Genomic DNA, 15,000 nt, shown 5'->3' on the forward strand with positions numbered 1-15,000 from the left:
GAACCGTCTGCCTGAACACCGGTGAACAAACACCGGCCCGCAGGGGCCCTCCCCGGGCGGACCAAGATGGCCCATCGATCAGTGCTGGTTGTTTTATGTGTGTGTGTGTGTGTGTGTGTCCGCAGCCGGGGGCAAAGACGGCCTGTCGCGCAACACGGAGGTTATATGTCAGAGCCCGTACGCCCCCCGCACTCACCCTTAAAGGCCGGGACAGCCCTTGGGGTTCCTGCCGGGGGCGGGCAGCATACATATTCCGTCTCGTGGCAGCCACCGGAGATATGTCAGAGCCCGTACGCCCCCCGCACTCACCCTTAAAGGCCGGGACAGCCCTTGGGGTTCCTGCCGGGGGGCGGGCAGCATACATATGTCCGTTCCGTGGGAGCCACCGGAGATATGTCAGAGCCCGTACGCCCCCCGCACTCACCCTTAAAGGCCCGCAAGCCCTTGGGGTTCCTGCCGGGGGCGGGCAGCATACATATGTCCGTTCCGTGGGAGCCACCGGAGATATGTCAGAGCCCGTACGCCCCCCGCACTCACCCTTAAAGGCCCGCAAGCCCTTGGGGTTCCTGCCGGGGGCGGGCAGCATACATATGTCCGTTCCGTGTGAGCCACCGGAGATATGTCAGAGCCCGTACGCCCCCCGCACTCACCCTTAAAGGCCCGCAAGCCCTTGGGGTTCCTGCCGGGGGCGGGCAGCATACATATGTCCGTTCCGTGGGAGCCACCGGAGATATGTCAGAGCCCGTACGCCCCCCGCACTCACCCTTAAAGGCCCGCAAGCCCTTGGGGTTCCTGCCGGGGGCGGGCAGCATACATATGTCCGTTCCGTGGGAACCACCGGGGAGATGTCAGAGCCCGTGAAACCCCGAAAGACAGACCCTTAAAGGCCCGCAAGCCCTTGGGGTGAACGTCTGGGGCGGGCAGCATACATACACCCCGGTCGGGAACCACAGGGAGGTGAGGTCAGAGCCCGTGAAACCCCGAAAGACAGACCCTTAAAGGCCCGCAAGCCCTTGGGGTGAACGTCTGGGGCGGGCAGCATACACACTCTCCACGGCGGGCCGCGAAGACTTAGCGGGCGCAGCCGCCGGAGCGGGCCGCCGACGAGGCCTGAAACGCGGGGTGCGGCCGGGACCGTTCCCCCCCTTGCATTTCGCTGGATGATCAGACAGTCGCAAAGAACCGTCTGAAAATCCCGGGCCAAGTCCAGAAAGTGTCCGTAAAAGAGCTAGCGGGGCCCAGCCACTTTCCTCCAGCAAGTGCCCTTAGCTCAGTTTTGACCTCTCTCATTGCACTAAGTGTCTTCAAAAACCCAGTTCCTGTATTTCCCCCGGCACCGTAGAGAAATGCTGACAGCCTGGAACACTGTGGCGGCTGCACACGGCACTCCCATGCCCGCCGCGAGCAGCCTAGCCCCGCCTCAGACCCGCGAGAACCGCCCATCGGCACACGGCCCGCTGTGCGCCCGAGCCGTTTGGTGTAAAAACTGTCCAAAAGTGGTTTCGACCACTTAGGAACATCGTAGAGACTCGAAATAAAAAGGATTTTGTTGGAAAAGCGATTCTGAGGAAGGCTGTGTTAAAATTAATTTCGGGAAATGTCGTTTACCCCCCCCCAAATGGCTCCGAAGTACCCCCCCCCCACCCCCCCCCTAAAAAACCGTGTTCCGGGGGTTTTTCGAGAAAACAAACACACGGGGTATATAGAGGGGACTGAGACGAATCGAATGACGTGCTTTGCAAAGAAATCGGGGGCTCACAGCCCCCCCAGGAGAGGTTCAAAAGTCGGAGGACTGGTCACCTAACTCCCATTGAAGTCAATGGGGGAAAAATGAAAACTGTCAAAAAGGCTTAAAATGGTTCAAAAACCCACTGGGGCAGTAGATAATCATCCTATTTGAATTTTAAAAGTCTTAGTTTGGCGAAAAAATACCTTTTAATAATTGTTTTAGGGGTCAGAAAAATCAGCTCCGGCTGCCTGGTCACCTAGGGGAGATAGAAAATTTTTCTAAGTTTTTCACTCGGCCGCCTGGTCCCCTAACTCGAAAATTTTAAAGTGCTCCCATCGGTCCCGGGATAGGGTGGCTGATAGCTGGGAGCCCCCTGAGCACTGCCCCGGTGTTAGTTTTCGGAGAAATGCCCCCGTTGATTTGTTATGATTTTTTTTCCGCCGGCCGCCTGGTCGCCCTAATGCAAAGTCAATGGGAGTGAGGAGATAGAAAATTTTTCAAAGTTTTTCACTCGGCCGCCTGGTCCCCTAACTCGAAAATTTTAAAGTGCTCCCATCGGTCCCGGGATAGGGTGGCTGATAGCTGGGAGCCCCCTGAGCACTGCCCCGGTGTTAGTTTTCGGAGAAATGCCTCCGTTGATTTGTTATGATTTTTTTTCCGCCGGCCGCCTGGTCGCCCTAATGTAAAGTCAATGGGAGTGAGGAGATAGAAAATTTTTCAAAGTTTTTCACCCGGCCACAAACGACTCCAAAACACACTGGGGCTGTGGCTGGGACTCTCACCAGGACTGCCCCCTACTTTATTTATGGATTAAAAAGCATTCTATATTAATTTTTCGATTTTTGGGACCCGGGACGCCTGGTCACCTAACTCCCCTTCTATCCCTATGGGGGGGGACGGGGACATCGAAAACGCTCCCATCGCTGCCGAGGCACGCTGCGGGGACTCTCCCTACCATCGCCCCATGCTTCCTTTGAAGAATATATGACGTTTTTCAATTTTCACCGACATTTGAAAATCAAAACTTCAGAACATTTCATAGTTATTCTCAATGGGTTGTCTAGGGGCACACATCTCTAAACTGGGGGAAATGCTCAAAATGATTAAAAAGAAAAACAATGCCCCCAGACCCGGGGGGCTGATAGCTGGGAGCCCCCTGAGCACAGCCCCGGTGTTAGTTTCTGGAGAAATGCCCCCGTTGATTTGTTATGATTTTTTTTCCGCCGGCCGCCTGGTCGCCCTAATGCAAAGTCAATGGGAGTGAGGAGATAGAATATTTTTCAAAGTTTTTCACTCGGCCGTCTGGTCCCCTGACTCGAAAATTTTAAAGTGCTCCCATCGGTCCCAGGGTAGGGTGGCTGATAGCTGGGAGCCCCCTGAGCACTGCCCCGGTGTTAGTTTCTGGAGAAATGCCCCCGTTGATTTGTTATGATTTTTTTTCCGCCGGCCGCCTGGTCGCCCTAATGCAAAGTCAATGGGAGTGAGGAGATAGAATATTTTTCAAAGTTTTTCACTCGGCCGTCTGGTCCCCTGACTCGAAAATTTTAAAGTGCTCCCATCGGTCCCAGGGTAGGGTGGCTGATAGCTGGGAGCCCCCTGAGCACTGCCCCGGTGTTAGTTTCTGGAGAAATGCCCCCGTTGATTTGTTATGATTTTTTTTCCGCCGGCCGCCTGGTCGCCCTAATGCAAAGTCAATGGGAGTGAGGAGATAGAATATTTTTCAAAGTTTTTCACTCGGCCGTCTGGTCCCCTGACTCGAAAATTTTAAAGTGCTCCCATCGGTCCCAGGGTAGGGTGGCTGATAGCTGGGAGCCCCCTGAGCACTGCCCCGGTGTTAGTTTCTGGAGAAATGCCCCCGTTGATTTGTTATGATTTTTTTTCCGCCGGCCGCCTGGTCGCCCTAATGCAAAGTCAATGGGAGTGAGGAGATAGAATATTTTTCAAAGTTTTTCACTCGGCCGTCTGGTCCCCTGACTCGAAAATTTTAAAGTGCTCCCATCGGTCCCAGGGTAGGGTGGCTGATAGCTGGGAGCCCCCTGAGCACTGCCCCGGTGTTAGTTTCTGGAGAAATGCCCCCGTTGATTTGTTATGATTTTTTTTCCGCCGGCCGCCTGGTCGCCCTAATGCAAAGTCAATGGGAGTGAGGAGATAGAATATTTTTCAAAGTTTTTCACTCGGCCGTCTGGTCCCCTGACTCGAAAATTTTAAAGTGCTCCCATCGGTCCCAGGGTAGGGTGGCTGATAGCTGGGAGCCCCCTGAGCACAGCCCCGGTGTTAGTTTCTGGAGAAATGCCCCCGTTGATTTGTTATGATTTTTTTTCCGCCGGCCGCCTGGTCGCCCTAATGCAAAGTCAATGGGAGTGAGGAGATAGAATATTTTTCAAAGTTTTTCACTCGGCCGTCTGGTCCCCTGACTCGAAAATTTTAAAGTGCTCCCATCGGTCCCGGGATAGGGTGGCTGATAGCTGGGAGCCTCCTGAGCACTGCCCCGGTGTTAGTTTCTGGAGAACTGCCCCCGTTGATTTGTTATGATCCGTAGTTGCCGGCCGGCCGCCCGGCATTGCTCTATCGGATGGAGCGTGGGCTGGCTATGGGAGATTTAGCGATTTTCGGAACCGGCCCCGATGGCCCCCCAAACCGGGTGGCCACGAGGTGGGACCCCCCTGAGCACTGCCCCGGTGTTAGTTTTCCGAGAAATGCCCCCGTTGATTTGTTATGATCCGTAGTTGCCGGCCGGCCGCCCGGCATTGCTCTATCGGATGGAGCGTGGGCTGGCTATGGGAGATTTAGCGATTTTCGGAACCGGCCCCGATCGCCCCCCAAACCGGGTGGCCACGAGGTGGGACCCCCCTGAGCACTGCCCCGGTGTTAGTTTTCGGAGAAATGCCCCCGTTGATTTGTTATGATCCGTAGTTGCCGGCCGGCCGCCCGGCATTGCTCTATCGGATGGAGCGTGGGCTGGCTATGGGAGATTTAGCGATTTTCGGAACCGGCCCCGATCGCCCCCCAAACCGGGTGGCCACGAGGTGGGACCCCCCTGAGCACTGCCCCGGTGTTAGTTTTCGGAGAAATGCCCCCGTTGATTTGTTATGATCCGTAGTTGCCGGCCGGCCGCCCGGCATTGCTCTATCGGATGGAGCGTGGGCTGGCTATGGGAGATTTAGCGATTTTCGGAACCGGCCCCGATCGCCCCCCAAACCGGGTGGCCACGAGGTGGGACCCCCCTGAGCACTGCCCCGGTGTTAGTTTTCGGAGAAATGCCCCCGTTGATTTGTTATGATCCGTAGTTGCCGGCCGGCCGCCCGGCATTGCTCTATCGGATGGAGCGTGGGCTGGCTATGGGAGATTTAGCGATTTTCGGAACCGGCCCCGATCGCCCCCCAAACCGGGTGGCCACGAGGTGGGACCCCCCTGAGCACTGCCCCGGTGTTAGTTTTCGGAGAAATGCCCCCGTTGATTTGTTATGATCCGTAGTTGCCGGCCGGCCGCCCGGCATTGCTCTATCGGATGGAGCGTGGGCTGGCTATGGGAGATTTAGCGATTTTCGGAACCGGCCCCGATCGCCCCCCAAACCGGGTGGCCACGAGGTGGGACCCCCCTGAGCACTGCCCCGGTGTTAGTTTTCGGAGAAATGCCCCCGTTGATTTGTTATGATCCGTAGTTGCCGGCCGGCCGCCCGGCATTGCTCTATCGGATGGAGCGTGGGCTGGCTATGGGAGATTTAGCGATTTTCGGAACCGGCCCCGATCGCCCCCCAAACCGGGTGGCCACGAGGTGGGACCCCCCTGAGCACTGCCCCGGTGTTAGTTTTCGGAGAAATGCCCCCGTTGATTTGTTACGATTATTTTTCGCCCAGGCGATGTGCCTTTTCATTTTGTTTTGCACTTTCCTTCATTCCTTGGTGCATGCTACCATCTAACGGACACATTTCGGTACTGCAGTTTGAAAGTAATTTCCCCGTCTAGGGATCTCTCAATGCCCTGGGCTGCGAAAGGAGGGCAAGGACACCCTATGTTCTCATGAGTGCAAAGCCCCCCCGGCTTCAAGGCATTCCAAAAGGAAAACCGGAGACACTGCTGTACACACACACACACACACACACACACACACACACACACACACACACACAGAGAGAGAGAGAGAGAGAGAGAGAGAGAGAGAGATAGAGAGAGAGTAGTCACACAGTGGAATAAACTCCCCAGCGATGTGGTAGAAGCTGAAAGTTGGGGAACATTGTGATGGTCTATATTTCTTGGCAGATAATAAAAGATGCTCTTATCATGCCTCCGTTGATGTGTTATGATCCATAGGTTGCCGGCCGCCCGGCATTGCTCTGATCGGATGGACCGTGGGCTGCCTATGGCAGAGTATGGGCGATTCTTCAGCCGGCCCCGATGGCCCCCCAAACCGGGTGGCCACGAGGTGGGACCCCCCTGAGCACTGCCCCGGTGTTAGTTTTCGGAGAAATGCCCCCGTTGATTTGTTATGATCCGTAGTTGCCGGCCGGCCGCCCGGCATTGCTCTATCGGATGGAGCGTGGGCTGGCTATGGGAGATTTAGCGATTTTCGGAACCGGCCCCGATCGCCCCCCAAACCGGGTGGCCACGAGGTGGGACCCCCCTGAGCACTGCCCCGGTGTTAGTTTTCGGAGAAATGCCCCCGTTGATTTCTTATGATCCGTAGTTGCCGGCCGGCCGCCCGGCATTGCTCTATCGGATGGAGCGTGGGCTGGCTATGGGAGATTTAGCGATTTTCGGAACCGGCCCCGATCGCCCCCCAAACCGGGTGGCCACGAGGTGGGACCCCCCTGAGCACTGCCCCGGTGTTAGTTTTCGGAGAAATGCCCCCGTTGATTTGTTACGATTATTTTTCGCCCAGGCGATGTGCCTTTTCATTTTGTTTTGCACTTTCCTTCATTCCTTGGTGCATGCTGCCATCTAACGGACACATTTCGGTACTGCAGTTTGAAAGTAATTTCCCCGTCTAGGGATCTCTCTCTCGTCTAGGGACACTGCTGTACACACACACACACACACACACACACACACACACACACACACACACACACACACACAGTGAGAGAGAGGGAGAGATAGAGAGAGAGAGAGGTGGAGAGGGAGAGAGAGGTGGAGATAGAGAGATGGAGATAGAGATGGAGATAGAGAGAGATGGAGATAGAGAGAGAGATGGAGATGGAGAGAGAGATGGTGATAGAGAGATAGAGATAGAGAGAGAGATGGTGATAGAGAGATGGAGATAGAGAGAGAGATGGTGATAGAGAGATGGAGATAGAGAGAGAGATGGTGACAGAGAGAGAGTCGTCACACTCTGGAACAAACTCCCCAGAAGCTGAAAGTTGGGGAACATTATGATGATCTTTATTTCTTGGCAGATAATAAATGATGATCTTACAGAGGGCGACTTACAACACCAGTGCAAACATACAGCGAAGGACAAGGCATCAATCGCGACAGAATCCCTTGAGTTAAAGCAGCAGATTCAGAATAACACACGTCAAAACAGACTGGAGACTAAAACGAGCACGAAAGGTGTCGAATATGTGGCCTCCTCTCGCTTGTAAACTCTCTCGTGTTCCTGTCGATGGGGTCGGCGGCTCGGGGCAGCGGCCTAGCAGCAGCAGGCAGGCCACCCGGCTGCCTGGGGCTGACCTCCGGGGCAGGCAGGCAGGCAGACCTCCAGGGCAGGCAGGCAGGCAGGCAGGCAGACCTCCAGGGCTAACAGGCTGACCTCCAGGGCTGGCAGGCTGACCTCCAGGGCTGGAAGGCAGGATGGCAGACCTCCAGGGCAGGCAGGCAGGCAGGCAGGCAGGCAGGCAGACCTCCAGGGCTGGCAGGGAGACCTCCAGGGCTGGCAGGCAGGCAGGCAGGGCTGTGTGGCTGGGGAGGGCAGGCTGGCAGGCAGGTAGGCCGTGCTGCTGCCAGGGCTGGAAGGCTGACCTCCAGGGCAGGCAGGCAGGCAGACCTCCAGGGCAGGCAGGCAGGTAGGCCGTGCTGCTGCCAGGGCTGGCAGGCTGACCTCCAGGGCAGGCAGGCAGGCAGGCAGACCTCCAGGGCTGGCAGGCTGACCTCCAGGGCAGGCAGGCAGGCAGGCAGGCAGACCTCCAGGGCTAACAGGCTGACCTCCAGGGCTGGCAGGCTGACCTCCAGGGCTGGAAGGCAGGATGGCAGACCTCCAGGGCAGGCAGGCAGGCAGGCAGGCAGGCAGGCAGACCTCCAGGGCTGGCAGGGAGACCTCCAGGGCTGGCAGGCAGGCAGGCAGGGCTGTGTGGCTGGGGAGGGCAGGCTGGCAGGCAGGTAGGCCGTGCTGCTGCCAGGGCTGGAAGGCTGACCTCCAGGGCAGGCAGGCAGGCAGACCTCCAGGGCAGGCAGGCAGGTAGGCCGTGCTGCTGCCAGGGCTGGCAGGCTGACCTCCAGGGCAGGCAGGCAGGCAGGCAGACCTCCAGGGCTGGCAGGCTGACCTCCAGGGCAGGCAGGCAGGCAGGCAGGCAGACCTCCAGGGCTAACAGGCTGACCTCCAGGGCTGGCAGGCTGACCTCCAGGGCTGGAAGGCAGGATGGCAGACCTCCAGGGCAGGCAGGCAGGCAGGCAGGCAGGCAGGCAGACCTCCAGGGCTGGCAGGGAGACCTCCAGGGCTGGCAGGCAGGCAGGCAGGGCTGTGTGGCTGGGGAGGGCAGGCTGGCAGGCAGGTAGGCCGTGCTGCTGCCAGGGCTGGAAGGCTGACCTCCAGGGCAGGCAGGCAGGCAGACCTCCAGGGCAGGCAGGCAGGTAGGCCGTGCTGCTGCCAGGGCTGGCAGGCTGACCTCCAGGGCAGGCAGGCAGGCAGGCAGACCTCCAGGGCTGGCAGGCTGACCTCCAGGGCAGGCAGGCAGGCAGGCAGGCAGACCTCCAGGGCTAACAGGCTGACCTCCAGGGCTGGCAGGCTGACCTCCAGGGCTGGAAGGCAGGATGGCAGACCTCCAGGGCAGGCAGGCAGGCAGGCAGGCAGGCAGGCAGACCTCCAGGGCTGGCAGGGAGACCTCCAGGGCTGGCAGGCAGGCAGGCAGGGCTGTGTGGCTGGGGAGGGCAGGCTGGCAGGCAGGTAGGCCGTGCTGCTGCCAGGGCTGGAAGGCTGACCTCCAGGGCAGGCAGGCAGGCAGACCTCCAGGGCAGGCAGGCAGGTAGGCCGTGCTGCTGCCAGGGCTGGCAGGCTGACCTCCAGGGCAGGCAGGCAGGCAGGCAGACCTCCAGGGCTGGCAGGCTGACCTCCAGGGCAGGCAGGCAGGCAGGCAGGCAGACCTCCAGGGCTAACAGGCTGACCTCCAGGGCTGGCAGGCTGACCTCCAGGGCTGGAAGGCAGGATGGCAGACCTCCAGGGCAGGCAGGCAGGCAGGCAGGCAGGCAGGCAGACCTCCAGGGCTGGCAGGGAGACCTCCAGGGCTGGCAGGCAGGCAGGCAGGGCTGTGTGGCTGGGGAGGGCAGGCTGGCAGGCAGGTAGGCCGTGCTGCTGCCAGGGCTGGAAGGCTGACCTCCAGGGCAGGCAGGCAGGCAGACCTCCAGGGCAGGCAGGCAGGTAGGCCGTGCTGCTGCCAGGGCTGGCAGGCTGACCTCCAGGGCAGGCAGGCAGGCAGGCAGACCTCCAGGGCTGGCAGGCTGACCTCCAGGGCAGGCAGGCAGGCAGGCAGGCAGACCTCCAGGGCTAACAGGCTGACCTCCAGGGCTGGCAGGCTGACCTCCAGGGCTGGAAGGCAGGATGGCAGACCTCCAGGGCAGGCAGGCAGGCAGGCAGGCAGGCAGGCAGACCTCCAGGGCTGGCAGGGAGACCTCCAGGGCTGGCAGGCAGGCAGGCAGGGCTGTGTGGCTGGGGAGGGCAGGCTGGCAGGCAGGTAGGCCGTGCTGCTGCCAGGGCTGGAAGGCTGACCTCCAGGGCAGGCAGGCAGGCAGACCTCCAGGGCAGGCAGGCAGGTAGGCCGTGCTGCTGCCAGGGCTGGCAGGCTGACCTCCAGGGCAGGCAGGCAGGCAGGCAGACCTCCAGGGCTGGCAGGCTGACCTCCAGGGCAGGCAGGCAGGCAGGCAGGCAGACCTCCAGGGCTAACAGGCTGACCTCCAGGGCTGGCAGGCTGACCTCCAGGGCTGGAAGGCAGGATGGCAGACCTCCAGGGCAGGCAGGCAGGCAGGCAGGCAGGCAGGCAGACCTCCAGGGCTGGCAGGGAGACCTCCAGGGCTGGCAGGCAGGCAGGCAGGGCTGTGTGGCTGGGGAGGGCAGGCTGGCAGGCAGGTAGGCCGTGCTGCTGCCAGGGCTGGAAGGCTGACCTCCAGGGCAGGCAGGCAGGCAGACCTCCAGGGCAGGCAGGCAGGTAGGCCGTGCTGCTGCCAGGGCTGGCAGGCTGACCTCCAGGGCAGGCAGGCAGGCAGGCAGACCTCCAGGGCTGGCAGGCTGACCTCCAGGGCAGGCAGGCAGGCAGGCAGGCAGACCTCCAGGGCTAACAGGCTGACCTCCAGGGCTGGCAGGCTGACCTCCAGGGCTGGAAGGCAGGATGGCAGACCTCCAGGGCAGGCAGGCAGGCAGGCAGGCAGGCAGGCAGACCTCCAGGGCTGGCAGGGAGACCTCCAGGGCTGGCAGGCAGGCAGGCAGGGCTGTGTGGCTGGGGAGGGCAGGCTGGCAGGCAGGTAGGCCGTGCTGCTGCCAGGGCTGGAAGGCTGACCTCCAGGGCAGGCAGGCAGGCAGACCTCCAGGGCAGGCAGGCAGGTAGGCCGTGCTGCTGCCAGGGCTGGCAGGCAGACCTCCAGGGCTAACAGGCTGACCTCCAGGGCAGGCAGGCAGACCTCCAGGGCAGGCAGTGCTGCTACCAGGGCTGGATAGCAGACCTCCAGGGCAGGCAGGCAGACCTCCAGGGCAGGCAGGCAGACCTCCAGGGCAGGCAGGCAGACCTCCAGGGCTGGATAGCTGACCTCCAGGGCTAACAGGCAGACCTCCAGGGCTGGCAGGCTGACCTCCAGGGCAGGCAGTGCTGCTGCCAGGGCAGGCAGGCAGACCTCCAGGGCTAACAGGCAGGCAGGCAGACCTCCAGGGCTGGATAGCAGACCTCCAGGGCTAACAGGCTGACCTCCAGGCCAGGCAGTGCTGCTGCCAGGGCAGGCAGGCAGACCTCCAGGGCAGGCAGTGCTGCTACCAGGGCAGGCAGTGCTGCTACCAGGGCTGGAAGGCAGACCTCCAGGGCTAACAGGCAGACCTCCAGGGCAGGCAGGCAGACCTCCAGGGCAGGCAGGCAGACCTCCAGGGCTGGATAGCTGACCTCCAGGGCTAACAGGCAGACCTCCAGGGCTGGCAGGCTGACCTCCAGGGCAGGCAGTGCTGCTGCCAGGGCAGGCAGGCAGACCTCCAGGGCTAACAGGCAGGCAGGCAGACCTCCAGGGCTGGATAGCAGACCTCCAGGGCTAACAGGCAGGCAGGCAGACCTCCAGGGCTGGATAGCAGACCTCCAGGGCTAACAGGCTGACCTCCAGGGCTAACAGGCAGGCAGGCAGACCTCCAGGGCTGGATAGCAGACCTCCAGGGCTAACAGGCTGACCTCCAGGCCAGGCAGTGCTGCTGCCAGGGCAGGCAGGCAGACCTCCAGGGCAGGCAGTGCTGCTACCAGGGCAGGCAGTGCTGCTACCAGGGCTGGAAGGCAGACCTCCAGGGCTAACAGGCAGACCTCCAGGGCAGGCAGGCAGACCTCCAGGGCAGGCAGGCAGACCTCCAGGGCTGGATAGCTGACCTCCAGGGCTAACAGGCAGACCTCCAGGGCTGGCAGGCTGACCTCCAGGGCAGGCAGTGCTGCTGCCAGGGCAGGCAGGCAGACCTCCAGGGCTAACAGGCAGGCAGGCAGACCTCCAGGGCTGGATAGCAGACCTCCAGGGCTAACAGGCAGGCAGGCAGACCTCCAGGGCTAACAGGCAGACCTCCAGGGCAGGCAGGCAGACCTCCAGGGCAGGCAGGCAGACCTCCAGGGCTGGATAGCAGACCTCCAGGGCTAACAGGCAGACCTCCAGGGCTGGCAGGCTGACCTCCAGGGCAGGCAGTGCTGCTACCAGGGCAGGCAGTGCTGCTACCAGGGCTGGATAGCTGACCTCCAGGGCTAACAGGCAGACCTCCAGGGCAGGCAGGCAGACCTCCAGGGCAGGCAGTGCTGCTACCAGGGCTGGATAGCAGACCTCCAGGGCTAACAGGCAGACCTCCAGGGCTGGAAGGCAGGCAGTGCTGCTACCAGGGCAGGCAGGCTGTCCTCCAGGGCAGGCAGGCAGACCTCCAGGGCAGGCAGTGCTGCTACCAGGGCTGGATAGCAGACCTCCAGGGCAGGCAGGCAGACCTCCAGGGCTAACAGGCTGACCTCCAGGGCAGGCAGGCAGACCTCCAGGGCAGGCAGTGCTGCTACCAGGGCTGGATAGCAGACCTCCAGGGCAGGCAGGCAGACCTCCAGGGCAGGCAGGCAGACCTCCAGGGCAGGCAGGCAGACCTCCAGGGCTGGATAGCAGACCTCCAGGGCTAACAGGCTGACCTCCAGGGCTAACAGGCAGGCAGGCAGACCTCCAGGGCTGGATAGCAGACCTCCAGGGCTAACAGGCAGGCAGGCAGACCTCCAGGGCTAACAGGCAGACCTCCAGGGCAGGCAGGCAGACCTCCAGGGCAGGCAGGCAGACCTCCAGGGCTGGATAGCAGACCTCCAGGGCTAACAGGCAGACCTCCAGGGCTGGCAGGCTGACCTCCAGGGCAGGCAGTGCTGCTACCAGGGCAGGCAGTGCTGCTACCAGGGCTGGATAGCTGACCTCCAGGGCTAACAGGCAGACCTCCAGGGCAGGCAGGCAGACCTCCAGGGCAGGCAGTGCTGCTACCAGGGCTGGATAGCAGACCTCCAGGGCTAACAGGCAGACCTCCAGGGCTGGAAGGCAGGCAGTGCTGCTACCAGGGCAGGCAGGCTGTCCTCCAGGGCAGGCAGGCAGACCTCCAGGGCAGGCAGTGCTGCTACCAGGGCTGGATAGCAGACCTCCAGGGCAGGCAGGCAGACCTCCAGGGCTAACAGGCTGACCTCCAGGGCAGGCAGGCAGACCTCCAGGGCAGGCAGTGCTGCTACCAGGGCTGGATAGCAGACCTCCAGGGCAGGCAGGCAGACCTCCAGGGCAGGCAGGCAGACCTCCAGGGCAGGCAGGCAGACCTCCAGGGCTGGATAGCAGACCTCCAGGGCTAACAGGCTGACCTCCAGGGCTAACAGGCAGGCAGGCAGACCTCCAGGGCTGGATAGCAGACCTCCAGGGCTAACAGGCAGGCAGGCAGACCTCCAGGGCTAACAGGCAGACCTCCAGGGCAGGCAGGCAGACCTCCAGGGCAGGCAGGCAGACCTCCAGGGCTGGATAGCAGACCTCCAGGGCTAACAGGCAGACCTCCAGGGCTGGCAGGCTGACCTCCAGGGCAGGCAGTGCTGCTACCAGGGCAGGCAGTGCTGCTACCAGGGCTGGATAGCTGACCTCCAGGGCTAACAGGCAGACCTCCAGGGCAGGCAGGCAGACCTCCAGGGCAGGCAGTGCTGCTACCAGGGCTGGATAGCAGACCTCCAGGGCTAACAGGCAGACCTCCAGGGCTGGAAGGCAGGCAGTGCTGCTACCAGGGCAGGCAGGCTGTCCTCCAGGGCAGGCAGGCAGACCTCCAGGGCAGGCAGTGCTGCTACCAGGGCTGGATAGCAGACCTCCAGGGCAGGCAGGCAGACCTCCAGGGCTAACAGGCTGACCTCCAGGGCAGGCAGGCAGACCTCCAGGGCAGGCAGTGCTGCTACCAGGGCTGGATAGCAGACCTCCAGGGCAGGCAGGCAGACCTCCAGGGCAGGCAGGCAGACCTCCAGGGCAGGCAGGCAGACCTCCAGGGCTGGATAGCAGACCTCCAGGGCTAACAGGCTGACCTCCAGGGCTAACAGGCAGGCAGGCAGACCTCCAGGGCTGGATAGCAGACCTCCAGGGCTAACAGGCAGGCAGGCAGACCTCCAGGGCTAACAGGCAGACCTCCAGGGCAGGCAGGCAGACCTCCAGGGCAGGCAGGCAGACCTCCAGGGCTGGATAGCAGACCTCCAGGGCTAACAGGCAGACCTCCAGGGCTGGCAGGCTGACCTCCAGGGCAGGCAGTGCTGCTACCAGGGCAGGCAGTGCTGCTACCAGGGCTGGATAGCTGACCTCCAGGGCTAACAGGCAGACCTCCAGGGCAGGCAGGCAGACCTCCAGGGCAGGCAGTGCTGCTACCAGGGCTGGATAGCAGACCTCCAGGGCTAACAGGCAGACCTCCAGGGCTGGAAGGCAGGCAGTGCTGCTACCAGGGCAGGCAGGCTGTCCTCCAGGGCAGGCAGGCAGACCTCCAGGGCAGGCAGTGCTGCTACCAGGGCTGGATAGCAGACCTCCAGGGCAGGCAGGCAGACCTCCAGGGCTAACAGGCTGACCTCCAGGGCAGGCAGGCAGACCTCCAGGGCAGGCAGTGCTGCTACCAGGGCTGGATAGCAGACCTCCAGGGCAGGCAGGCAGACCTCCAGGGCAGGCAGGCAGACCTCCAGGGCAGGCAGGCAGACCTCCAGGGCTGGATAGCAGACCTCCAGGGCTAACAGGCTGACCTCCAGGGCTAACAGGCAGGCAGGCAGACCTCCAGGGCTGGATAGCAGACCTCCAGGGCTAACAGGCTGACCTCCAGGCCAGGCAGTGCTGCTACCAGGGCAGGCAGGCAGACCTCCAGGGCAGGCAGTGCTGCTGCCAGGGCAGGCAGGCAGACCTCCAGGGCTGGATAGCAGACCTCCAGGGCTAACAGGCAGACCTCCAGGGCTGGATAGCAGACCTCCAGGGCAGGCAGTGCTGCTACCAGGGCAGGCAGTGCTGCTGCCAGGGCAGGCAGGCAGACCTCCAGGGCAGGCAGTGCTGCTACCAGGGCTGGATAGCAGACCTCCAGGGCTGGATGGCAGGCAGGCAGACCTCCAGGGCTGGATAGCAGACCTCCAGGGCTAACAGGCAGACCTCCAGGGCAGGCAGGCAGACCTCCAGGGCAGGCAGGCAGACCTCCAGGGCTGGATAGCAGACCTCCAGGGCAGGCAGTGCTGCTACCAGGGCTGGATAGCAGACCTCCAGGGCAGGATAGCAGACCTCCAGGGCTGGATGGCAGGCAGGCAGACCTCCAGGGCAGGCAGGCAGACCTCCAGGGCTGGATAGCAGACCTCCAGGGCTAACAGGCAGGCAGGCAGACCTCCAGGGCTGGATAGCAGACCTCCA

This window comes from Amia ocellicauda, unplaced genomic scaffold (genome assembly GCF_036373705.1).
Source record: "Amia ocellicauda isolate fAmiCal2 unplaced genomic scaffold, fAmiCal2.hap1 HAP1_SCAFFOLD_132, whole genome shotgun sequence".
NCBI lineage: Eukaryota > Metazoa > Chordata > Actinopteri > Amiiformes > Amiidae > Amia > Amia ocellicauda.